This window comes from Psammomys obesus, unplaced genomic scaffold (assembly GCF_907164565.1).
Source record: "Psammomys obesus unplaced genomic scaffold, mPsaObe1.curated_primary_1811, whole genome shotgun sequence".
In the NCBI taxonomy this organism is placed as follows: Eukaryota; Metazoa; Chordata; class Mammalia; order Rodentia; family Muridae; genus Psammomys; species Psammomys obesus.
Genome location: NW_026585987.1, coordinates 4037084 through 4050541, shown reverse-complemented (window position 1 = coordinate 4050541; position 13458 = coordinate 4037084). Strand labels below are relative to the sequence as shown.

At 41.2% G+C, this 13458-nt stretch overlaps 1 protein-coding gene across 2 annotated transcripts in view; it reads right to left on the bottom strand.

Annotated features, from left to right (window-relative positions):
* The window catches only part of Npr3 (natriuretic peptide receptor 3), a 57805-nt gene that overhangs the window by 22564 nt on the left and 21783 nt on the right, over nt 1–13458 (bottom strand). The window lies entirely within an intron of this gene.

Genomic DNA, 13458 nt, shown 5'->3' with positions numbered 1-13458 from the left:
ACACACACACACACACACACACACACACACACACACACACACACACAGTGGAGCAAGTGGCAACGAGAAATCCTCAAAGACGATTTAACAAAGAAATCTGGTTAGAAAGCTCCCTTATGGTGTTTGAGTAGCCAGGGGAAGGAGCAAGTTTCCAAATGAGAGAGACATCACCCCAAATAACTCTTCTAAGGAGGCCTTCCACTCGTGCTAATTCATTGTGCCCTGGTTGTGTCTAATGCACCCCTGCTCCTAAGCTTGTGTGCCTTTTATTTGTCTCACTTAAAAGGTTTCTTGTCCCTTAGCCATCAAAAGCCACCTGCACAGGCATTGGGCTGTCCTCAGTGTACCTAGGGTGATACTTCACTTCAAGGAAGAGCTTGAGAATGTTCGCAGAAGGTCAATCAACAAACATTTTCAGGCTCAACTACATATTCCTGATGACACATAGGTCAAGAGGTTGGTATGAAGGTACATGCACTTAGAGGACACCAAATAAATAAGACAGCCCTCAATCTGGTCAATCCAAGGAGTGGGCAGATGGTTGCCATAAATCCACGCCACCGCTGAGTACAGAAAAGGATACCCAGAGAGGAAGGTGACTGATACTATGCAGGGGCCAAGTTAATATGTTAATATGATCCAAGATTTCTAAATAAGGAAGTCCAGTCTCCTTAAGATCTTCAGGATGGAGCGGAAGTACAGTCAGCAGGACTTCAGCGATTTAGCAATCACTCCCCACAGAGACAGCAGAGTGGAAGGGCTCATTGATAAAGGTGCTCACTTTAAAGCCAAAAAGCCAAAGTAGCGTACCAAAATAAAAGTCCCTGCCTCTAAATCACTATCTGTAGGTAGATATCAAATGAAACAAGTTTGCTCCAATGGGGAGAAAGGAAAATGCAGACTGATTCATAATAATATCCATGAGCTCAACCCACTTTCAAAGCTCAAGCCGGTTAAGACAGTTGAATCCTCAGTAGTATATTATTCTGTTCTTCCTGTTTAATAATTTTCTGGACCCCAGAAAAGACGTCACTTAAAGCTGCTGCTGCTGCTGCTTACAGGTCCTGTGCATGCTCTACTTGCAACTGCTGGACTGTTTCCTATGGACAGCCTCGCTCCATGCACTTAAAGTCATGAAACCCCTTCCCAATCGTTTTTCATAACTTCCGAGAGTAATTTATATGATTTTATTTATTAACAGATCAAAGCCTCTGGCACACAGATTATAATATAATCACATCATTTCCCTCTTCCCTTTCCTCCCTCCAAACCTTCCCAGATACCCCTTGCCCTTTTTTTCAAATTCAAGGTTTCTGTTTTCATTACCAGTTGTTAGATACATATATGTATGTACACATATTTCCAAATACATAAGTACAACCTGGTTGTACTTTGTCTGTTCCTTGTATGTGTATTTTCAGAACTGACCATTTGGTGTTGGAAGACCAAATGGTGTGTTCTTCCCTAGGGAAGACTATTTCTCCCACTCTCAGAATGGGAGAAATTAGTTGCCTATAATTCTCTGTTTGGGTGTGAGATCCCTGAACTTCCCTCAACCTCTTCCGTGTTAACCACTATGGGGAAAAGGGGCAGAAAGATAGTAAGAATCAGAGAACAAGGGAGTTTTCTGTGAGATTATATCTCTTAGAAATGCCAGAAGCCTGACCAATATGGCTGATTAAACCTAAGCTGAGCTAGGTCAACCAACATTCTTGAACCTTTACCTTAGGCTTCCCCATCTCATGTACCCAAGAAGACATCAGCATCAATGGTTAGGCCTCCTGAGCCAGCTCTCTGACCTACAGTTACAAACCCTTGTGGATGCTGTCAGCATCTAATCATCAGAGTCCCCTTGGCCAGGCAAGCCGGAATTGGCTTGTCAGCCTCCTTGTTTCCAAGCTGGAAGCCTGAAACATACAGCATTCCCTTCTAGCTCCTGCCAAGTGATCTGAGGTGTAGACACTGTGATTCTGATGTGACACTGAGTTAAAAACCAAACTTTCATGTAAGGAAGGATAAAATATGAAAGTACCCTATTCCTCTAGCCATTGGGTGCCATCACAAATAGGTCTCTCCCACAGAGAAGGACATTCACAATCCCTGAGATTCAAAGAACACTCTCCTCAGAACACAATACCACCTCAGGCCTTCCTTGGAGACGATAATCTACAGCCCTAGCCTCTTCAAGTAACGAGTCCTCACCAAGCGAAGAAGGGATACCAAGGGCCCAGGTGACACAAAGCCTTCAGAAAGGTTGAGAAATTCAACCAAAAAGCAAGCTGAGCTTCATCCTCTAATATTTCTCTCCCAAATCCCTCACACACTCACAGGAATACTTCAGGCTGATGCGCATCCTTTCTACAGGTCAAACTGGTCTTGTGTCTACAATGTGGATCTGAGGTGAGCAGACTTGTCTGAAGTCTGTACTTCAGCTGTGAGGGAGTTGCCCTTCTACTCCAATCAATAAAGGAAAAGAAGAAACTCGTCAGCCTTTCAGTTGTGGATGGTCTTGTGCACCCGATGCTGTATCATTCGTGAATGTTTGAGTGTGTTGTCGCCATTGCTGCAAATGTCTTTGTGGCACAAGTTGGTTGTATCATCACACACACACAAAACAGGGGTTGTCCTTCAAAGGGCTGAAACAGGAGGCTTGGCTTGGAAGCCCTTTTCCATAAGCCCCTATGGGAGCCCGGGCTCACTGGTGCACACCTGTAATCCTAGCACTCGGGGAGGCAGAGGCAGGCGGATCTCTGGGAGTTCGAAGCCACCTTGCTCCATAAAGTGAGTCCAAGACAGCCAAGGCTACCCGGTCTCAAAAAAACAAACAAGGAAAAAATAGGGCATAAGCCCTATGCTTCTTTGCTAAGTATTTTCAGTGTGCTAGGTCAAACGCTCTTTATAGCTAGAAAGCCACACCTACCAACGTGTAACAATCACAGGAAAATGAATGCTCGCTTAGAATCAAAACCGCTTTAACCCAGAAAATTCCAACTTCTCCTAACAGCTTATTAGTGCTATTCCGTGCTTTTTAAAAGTTACCAGGATAACCGATTTAAAACAGTTTGCCCCTTTAAGAAAACATCTTCGTGCAAGTGTTTTGAAGGCCAATCGATACTTCTTTAGCTAGAGAAAATCCCTTTCTCTGCCTCCATCCTCCTGGTTACATTTTTGCTAACGGGACTATTAAGATGTTGCATGCAGACTCGTCGTTCTTACATTGTTAGAAACCAGCCCTGTGTAGAAACCAGCCCGCGATTTGACTTTATTCTCACAAATAAAATTAGCAAGGCCCTCCTGTGTATGAAACAGCCTTTTCACATGGACAAACTATCCCCTGGCTGACCGTGAAGAAAAGGCCTGGGAGCAAAGGAAGGAGGCAGCCAGCTTCTGTTCTGATACAGCACTCACAGAAAGGCTTGACTATGCAGAGTATCTCGAGAAGAGGGACAAAGGCATCCCGGTCAGCTGCACTCTTTTGTCTGCCTTTACCTTGGCTGAAGACCTCACTTTTCAGTTCTCCAGCTAAGAAAACTAGGATCTAATTAAAAGATGTGAGGCAAGGGGGGCGTGGAATAATGCCTAGGCCAGATGTTATTGAGGAGCTGATAAACTTTCAACTAATGTCACTTCCCACACAGCTTCTTAGTGCAAACTTAGTGTGAAAACACGACTTGGATTGAATACTGAGGTAGCTAGGCTTTCTTTCCCCCTCCCTTAGAGAAACTATAGTTGAAAAACATTTTAAATGTCTCAACATGTCATACCTAGCCTCTCTAAACAATTGCTTATTAAAGCCTGTCTCTCTCAAATGCTGTGCCTAGATAAGCCGCCCCATTCCCCAGCCCCACATTCATTTGTTGGCCTCAAGGGAGACCTGGAATGAAAGCATGTTCCCAGTACACCCCACCCCACCCCCTCCATGGCATGCATCAGACTCACCTACAGTATTTGTTTAATTAGTCAAATTTTCAACTTTTAAAGAAAAAGAAAAAGCAAGCTATGGGTGGCCTGCTAACCACAAATGAACAAATATCCCAGGTCATAAAACTGCTTATAATACCTGGTTAGAAATAAAAACGGTATTTACCAAATTCTACCCAAGTTAAAAACAGATCACATTAAAAACTCTAAGACTGGATTTGAAACCCTAAAGTACTAAGGATCCAGAATTGTTTATGCTTTTTTTAATGAACACTACACATTCTGTTAATTTTTTTTCTTTTAATGTTCATTCATTTATTTGTGAGGAGAACCACCCAAGCCATGCTGTATATATGGAAATGAGAACAATCTGCGAGAGTCAAGTCTCTCCTTCAACCAGGTGGTCCTGAGGATCAAACTCTGGTCCTTAGGAAGATGCTGTGGCTGTAATTAATCAGAGGAATCCTGATCCATTCTCTAAAATCAGGCTCGAATTCTACATCTGCAAGCCTTGCAGCTGTGTCTTTGCAAAACAAACAAGGCACAGAAGACTGCAATTCCTTAACTCGTGGGTCCAGCATGAGGCTTGCCTTTGCAATTAAACAATATGGGCTGGTAGTCAGCTTAGAGCTAAAGAAAGATGATTCTATATACTTTAAATCCAGAATAATATTTCCAAGAAGTTTTCTGATGTATAGGAAGAAAGTTGTAGATGGAAACACAAAGTGCCAGAAATTAGGAAAGGGAAACCGGTCAATAGACCTAAGAACCCAAAACTGAGAAGTGCACAGGAGCATAATAAGGGACTCCAAAAAGAACAGCCATTGGAGTCAACTGAAGACATGGGTAACTTCTGAAAGTGGGGTGCAGAGGGGATGAAGACAATAGATGCGTAAAAATTCTAATCTGGGGTTGGAAGATGGCTCAGACAGTAGAGTATTTGCCTTGCAAGCATATGAACCTGAGTTTATTCCCCAGAATCCAGGAGAAGGAAGGAAGGAAGGAAGGGAGGGAGGGAGGGAGGGAGGAGGAAGGGAGGGAGAGAAAGAAAGAGAAAGAGAGAGAGAAAGAAAAGAAAGAAAGAGAGAAAGAAAGAGAAAGAGAGAGAGAAAGAAAAGAAAGAGAGAAAGAAAAGAAAGAGAGAAAGAAAGAACGAAAGACAGAGAAAGAGAGAGAAAGAAAGAAAGAAAGAAAGAAAGAAAGAAAGAAAGAAAGAAAGAAAGAATTAAAGAAAGAAAGAGAAAGAAAGAAAGAAGCTGGACATAACCAAGAAGGCAGAGAACTCTCTAGGGCTTTCTGGCTAACCAGTCTAGCCTATTTGGTCAGTTTCAGGCCAGTGAGAAACCCAGTCTCCAAAAAACAGGTGGATGGTACCTAAAGAATGGTATCATTGGTTTTCCTCTAGCTTTTCATGTATGTGTACATATCTATGTGCACATGCACCTGCACACACACATGTTCCCATACACACATGCACTCTCACCACACAGACACACACAAGAGGTCAGATTCCAGAGAAGAAACTGTTCCTTCCCATTGCAGCAAAAGGCAGGTACAGCACTGAGTAAAGATGAAGGAGCAAAAGAGTGTGCCTGGAAATGATGGGTGCCATGGAAAATATGAAGTTGAGAATGATGCAAAAGTTGTAAGTCTGGATCTTAGGTGATACGCCATCCTGACTCCCAGAAGGTAATACAGCCTAATGATTCTCCAGAGCATTCAGAAATATTTTTTAATGAAATTGACCAGCCTAAGCTAAGATGTAAGTTTGCAAAAATTAATGGATAAGCAAACACAATCACACCAGGGCTCATCATTACAAAATTTCAGATCCGTTTTCTGGTTGTTTGGTTGGTTGGTTTGTTGGTTGGTTTCTAATTCATTTCCCTTCCTTCCTCTGCCTCCCTTTGCTTTATGCCATGGAAAGATAAGTCCTTCCAGTTGCATTTCACTGTCATGTGACTCCTGATTAGTTCAGTTCACACAGAGCACAGGCAGGAGAACAGAACCAGAAGAAGAAAGAAAGACAGGATGTGTCTTCCCCATTCTCTCTTTGCCTTAAATAATACCTCTGTCAAAGACTATTTTTCCATCATTTTAGTTTTTGTAGGCAGTCCTACAAAACTCTGTTTTCCTCTCTAGATCGTCACTGATGCAATCAATCATACAGCGAAAATACTAAAACCCTTAAAAGATAGACAAAAACAACTTAAATAATAAATATATAAATAAATAAATAAATAAATAAAATTAGAATGGTAACAGTAAGAGCTACAAAACAATAGAGTAATGAGTAATGACATCAAAGTCTTGAGAAAAAAAGTCAAACTATAATTTTATACCCAGCTAAACTGTCAACTGAAAGTTGAACTCATTGTTATAATACAAAATGTTTTCTGATGTGAAAAGTATCAAAGATTCTCATTAATGCCCTCTTTCTTCAAAACAAACAAGAATTTTATGAATAAAAACCTAGATGTGACATCCAAGAAAAGAATCATGTAGTGCAAGAGAAAACTAAAGGACAGTTCCAAACTGATGTTAAAAGAAGAAATTATTCCAAACTGGAGCAGAAAGATAAGGTTCAAGACATTAATGTCATTACATAAAATCTTTTACTGGGGCAGTAAAAATAAAATAGTGTAAACTATGGGAAAGTAAATAAGAATATAGTCATTAAACTCCAGAGAAAGTACAGGAGAAACAACAGGTGTTCGTAAAACAATATATGATTATGTTGTAAGTATTTACATGAGCATAATGGGGGGAAATGTACTGAATATCATCTTTTAGCCTTTCTTCAAACTTTATTTTGTGAAATCACTTTAGCAAAAAACTATATTATAAAACACTAGGAAGATAGAAGGAAAAGAAAATATTAGCAGAAGAAGAGTATGTCAAATAATTTAATCTTTTTTTCCATTTCAGGAATCAGAATATAGTATTAAAATTTTACTATCAAGAACCAACATAAATAGTCTATTTTAAAAGCATACAGGCAACATGGAAGAATATTAACAATAATCATTTCTGTGTAGTCAAAATCACAAAAAGGAGGGGAAGGGGAAGAATTTATGAATACCTGTAATTCTTATAGTACTATGAAGTATCTTTAATTGAATGTACTATTTTTTTCATTCTTTGTATCATGCCCTTTCATGCTGGAAACCTATGATATTTTATATATGTTTTAATTCTTTATTAATTACACTTTATTCACTTTGTATCCCCCCTGTGGTTCCCTCCCTCCTCCCGTCCCAATCCCTCCCTTCCTCCACCCTCAGTGTGCATGCCCCTCTCCAAGTCCTATTTTTATTTAAACAACATCAGGGAAAGAAGGCAAAGTTCACCCAAGGGAAAAGCCAAGTGTTAAAGGGCCAGCCAGTGACTGGGTCTCTAAGGTGCCAAACACAATAGGAAGAATGAATCAAGGCCAGGAGTGGGATTTACAGAAAGGAGAACCCAAGGATGCTGCCAGCACTGAAAAAGTGTCTTTAACTTTGGCTCACCCAGTCCTAAGAAATAGTAGTGAGAACAGCAGGTCTTGGAAAAGTCAGCTGACTCACTAGTCCAGAATGAATGAATGAGAGGTGAGTGAGTGAGTGACTGAGTGAATGAGTGACTATCTCTATCATCTCAGAAATAAAACTAATGATTTCACTAATATAAGATTAGAGATAACGAGCATTTTCCTTTTTCTTCTGGGGAAATGGTTTTTTTTTTTTTTTTCAGTGTAACCCTGCACCAACATTGTTCTTATCCATGTAAACAAACATGAATCAGGACAATAGTCAAATGGAATACCGACCAGCTGTAGCCACAATCTAGCCCAGAGATTCTCACATTTTTCTATGGGTACCATGGATGAAACTCTGGTTCCTCTCTCCAAATGTATACACTGCCCTTACAAAGCCAGGCATGCAATTCCAAAAACTTAATATATAGCAAGGCAGGAAACTTTCATCCCTTTTAGGCACTTATGGACACCTGAAAAACTGTGAAAGGGCCCTCTGTCTCCATTGTTCTGCTGGAGATGATATGTCCAGATTGGTGCAAAATACCATCGCATGTCATGGCACTGAGGTGCATGACATTTCCTGTGTACTGAAACAGGAACGTATCTCACAACAAACCCCAGAGCTCAAGGCTGTGCGAATTTTATTCTTGTTCATGAGATTTTAGAAGATCAGTATTCCATCTGGGAGCACTCATTTTCCAGGATCAGGTTCACAGTTGTGCTCCGCAGAGAACTCAATAGTATTTTATGATCAAGAAAATGATGGTCTACACTTCAGAAAAGAATAAAGGCAAAGGGTAACTGCAGCTGAAGAAGACTCAATCTTAGCCACACTTTGTTAAGTATGTGAAAGAGTAAGGGAAATTGATACCTTGAAAGTGTGTGTTTTGGACTGGAGGGTACAGAGTAAAATAGGAAATACTTCAGCCTGTGGGCCCTGCCAGGCTCACACAGAGAGCCTGATACACTTAATCTTTGGGTCATAAGTTTGCCTCCTTGTTGGGCACATTGTTGTTAAAAGGATCGGACTGATGTAGTGGAAAAAGAAAGTCACTGGCCCAGGAGTCAGGGGATGCAACTAATCTCAGCTTGGCCACCGCACAGCGCATTCTAAAACCAAATACCAGCACTCTGGAACTGGAGCCACTCCTAGGGCAGAGACCAGGCAGCTCTATTAAAATGCCCTTGAGTGAGAGCCACTGCACATGTAGGTGACCCAATACAAACCAATGGCGAAGGCCAAGCAGGCACTTGTCAGAACCTTGTCTGAGCCAGGCCTTGAGCCTCAGGGACCTCTCCAATGCAACATTACTTCTCAGTTTGTTTTTACTAGTAACCCTAAATGGTCTTCAGTACCCTTGTCGTGGACCCTTTTACCACCCTGGCACCACCTCCTACAGTATTTATAAAGCTGTGTTAATAAGAAGGTCAGTGCACAGAACCCTTCGCTCATGAGCATTGCTGACTAAGATATGTACTAGAAAAGGCTAGCACACTTCTCTGAGCCATAGTTTTGGCTATTTGAATGAGAAGATGTTGGGACTGATGTCTTCCCAGTTCAGCAATAACAACACTGCAAGCATGATACAGGTTGAGTATCCATGAAACTTTAAGTGCTGGTATGACATCACAAATGGAAACTCTTCGCATCTCATGGCAGCTTGCAGTCAAAAAGCAGAGTCGGTTAAGATATTGTACAAAACTATCTTCAATCCACATGTCTAAGGTGTGTAGGAATTCAGTGTATCTTGTAATTAGACTTGGTTTCCATATGTCCCAAACATATTTAATAAAGTTGACATGAGCTTTTGAAACCTCAAATCCCACTTTCTCCTAAAAGGCTATACCTATTGCAATAAGGTGACAGCTCTTAATCCTTCTAATCCTTTTGAATAGTGCCACTCCCCAGCAATCAAGCATTCAAACATATAAGCATTCAAATATATATGGGGGTGTTCTTATCAAACCTCTACACACAGCAGTGAAAAATGAAACTAACAGAATGAAGAATCTGATTGTCACAGTAGACATAAACCAAGCATGGTGAGCAGCACCTGTAAACCCAGCACTTGGAGTCTGAGGCAGCCATATTGGGAGTTCAGAGATGCTTTTAGCTATATAGTTCAAGGCTAGCTTAAGTTGCATAAGATCCTGTGTCCAAAAGTGGGGACAAAAACATATCAAAGCACTGGGTAGAACTCAAACATGCAAATCTACACAGGTGACGAAACACAGAGCTTACCACACACTCTAGCATAAGTAAACAAGAATCTTGAGAGCGCCGAGTGAATTGTATAGCACATAATCTTCCCACATGTTACCATGAGGAGAACTGTACATTCTCTATATGGTGTCTTATGCTCTATTTTTTTCACTTTTTTCTTTATTTTTGTGAATTTCATACATATATACAATTAAAAGTTATCCTACCTACCCCAACCCACCTCCAATCTTATAATCTCCAAATATGCCCATTCCCAACTTCATGTCTTTTATTTTTTATACACCACTAAATCCAGTTATTGTTGCCCACATATACATGGGTGAGGGCCATCCACTGGAGCATGGGAAACCTACCCTTGGCCACATCCTCAATTAAACTGTTAAATTTTTTTAAAGTGGGAGCAAGGTATGGAAATGAAGATAATTTTACAAAAATAAAATTGTATTAATTAGGGATAGAGAGATGGCTCAGTTGATAGAGTCCTTACTACAAAAGCTTTGAGGACCTGAGTTCAACCTCTAGCGCCCATGTAAAAACCCAGGCACAGCAGCAAGCACCTGTACTCCCAGATTAGGGAAGGCAGAGACAGAACGATCTCGGCTTGCTGACCAGCCAGTCTACCTAAATCAACAAGCACCAGGTTCTATGAGACACTGTCTCAATAAATATAGAAAATGGAGAGTGATGGAGTTGACTGCTGACCTCAGCATATACGTACACATACACACACACACACTTGAGCACACATATGCTCACACATACACATAAAAAATTTGAATTAATCCATCCAAGTTTAGTAAACAAAAATATGAAGTCACTGTGCTATTAAAATAGTCAAATAGTTCTACTGTTTAAAAATATCATTGTTTCTCTGTCCTTCTGATGTTGCCGTGTAGCCTGTAAAAAAATTAATTTCATATATTTTCATGTTTTAAAAGATCATACTAAAATCTGTACACCTCAAGAGGCTAAGCAAGAAGGAGGACTCTGGGTAAGATGCTCAATCCTCATTCAGAAAGGCAAACGGGATGGACTTCGGAAGATGGAAAAAACGGGGTACAGGACAGAAGCCTACCACAGAGGCCTCTGAAAGACATTACCCTGCAGAGTATCAAAGCAGAGGCTGAAATTCATAGCCAAACTTTGCACAGAGTGTAGAGAATCTTATAAAAAAAAAAGGGGGGGGGGGAGACAGAAAGACCTGGAGGGGACAGGAGCTCCACAAGGAGAGAAAAATAATTGGGGCACATGGGTCTTTTTTGAGACTGATACTCCAACCAAGGACCATTCATGGAGATAACCTAGAACCCTTGCACAGATGTAGCCCATGGCAGCTCAGTATCCAAGTGGGTTCCCTAGTAATGGGAACAGGGACTATCTCTGACATGAACTCAGTGGCTGGCTCTTTGATCACCTCCCCCTGAGGGAGGAGCAGCCTGACCAGGCCACAGAGGAAAACAATGCAGCTAGTCCAAATGAGACCTGATAGGCTAAGATCAGATAGAAGGGGAGGAGGGCCTCCCATATCAGCAGACTGGGGGAGGAGCATGAAGAAGAAAAGGGAAGGAGGGTGGATTCAGAGAGGTCAAGGGAGGGGCTACAGCTGCGATACAAAGTGAATAAACTGTAATTAATAAAAAAAAATAAATTTAGAAAGAGATTTTTAAAAGATCATAACATTTTCAGGGGTGCTTGCAACATGCTAATATGAATGTAACTCTAAAAAACGTAAAAGTGGATCCATGATATCATTTGGCTCACAATCCTAAAACAAACTCCAAAGGTAAGAGGGGCTTTCCTCACCCTGGACCATGAAATTCTTAATGCTTGTGCCATTTTTATTTCAGTTAGCCTAAGAAAACATGTCATTTAACAGAAGCAGAAAACCTACACTAAAGAAAAATGAAAGAGAATTTCTCAATCTGAGATATTCTCTCAACCCTCCATAGTTATTACCATGCTTCATGTATCAACCAGACAGAAACAGATAAGACAAAAACAGATAAGATATCTGTCACTTGTGCTTTCAATTTAGAGTTCAGACAGTTCAGCACCGTGTTGGGTTCCTCACAAATGCCATTAAAGTTTCAGCTTATGACATTTTATTTTCATTTAACATAATTAATTTAATAATTTAATTCAGCTAGATACAACCTTAATTTAGCAGCAGACACCTTAGCATAAGCATTAAGAAATAGAAGCATTAAAAGGAAACAAAACCAGACACCTACTCAGAGATCACACGATTATCTGGGGAAAGCATAGTGCATATGAGACCTAATGGGCCCACCAAACTTGCCGGGTAAAAGAGAAAGGCAGGCACAAAGCCCCTGCTAAGCTCTGCGAAGTTAAGTCCTATTCAAACGGATGGACACCCCATGAACGCAAATATGAGATGCTAAAGGACCCGGAGGAAAGCTGGTTGAGTGACACCTTCAGACTTGATGAAGCACATCCCACTGCCCTGCTCTAGCATCCTTCTGGGCCCACGCTCCTGATCCTCTGCTCTCTCTACAGCACAACACAGCCACCTTGTAGACTAACTGTATAAGTGACTAACACTCAGAAGCTACAGGAAAAGAAAAAGTGGAGATCTCGGTGGTGAAACACACACACACAAAACCCTGGGTTCACTTCCAGAACTGGAAAAAAAAAGGACTGTATCTTCCGAATCAGAATAAATTATTATAATTACCTCAATTCTACTTAAAATTATAAACTTTATTTATTTTAAAAGTCAGCTCAGAGAGGCAATATTATCATTCACATATGCAAATACTCTTGAAAACACTAGAATGGTGTCTAGAAAACACTATAGATTGTTGTAGGAGCAGTATCTTCTTAATGAGGTTTTGCTTGGACTATAATTAAAATGAGAGTTAGCTTTCTGAACAAGAAAACTGATAATCCAGAATATGCAAAAAAGAAATATTTTGAGAAGCCAACTGTCGCCCAGTGAGTCTCATTGTGTCAGACAACAAGTGATGAAACAATTCAACTTTAACAACTTTGGGGAGGAAGACAGACAAAATGACACTGTCGCTCAGTTTTCAAGTCGGAAAGTTAGTAATGGACCATTAGGCAAAATAATACAGAGGCATACATAAAATACCTTTCTATAATCACTATGGTCAGGGACAGGACAGGAAGAAAGACCAGCACAGCCACCCCAGCCCACTAACTCGAAAGCCCTCTGTGCACCCTGCCCTGAGAAAGGGTTTGACGCTGAGGACATCTCAAAAACATAGTTAAATGTGCCAAAGGCTGCCCAAACAATAGTGCATGGGAGGTGCCTGACCCTTAGCCCAGGCTGAGCTTCTTTAAAATGCAGTAGTAACGAGAGCGCTACTGGAGTTGGAAAACCTAGAACACCCAAGTTCAAAGCACCTTGTCCCCAGAGGAGAAAACTCCACTGCCTTCCAGAGACAGGAACAGACCAACCAAGAAGACGACATAGACTGTCCAAAGAAAGAGCCTCCAAAACCTAAAATAGCTCCTGCCACCAAGCCTTGAACAAATTAGCCATGCGAAATTTGGGCACTCCTTCAATTGCCTCCTCCCAAAACAGCCTCCTAGCTTAGGAGCTGATGGAGGCCCACAGGCACCCTGCTCTGCATCACGGATGGATCCCCAGGAAAAGGCAGTTTTCCACCCTGCAGCCGTTGCAAAGGAGAAGTGTAAGTGAACCGCAAGAATGATGATGGGATGGGGGCTGGGGAGAGGAAAGGTGGCCAAAAAGACACACACACACACACACACACACACACACACACGCAGTGAGAGAGAGGGAGAGAGA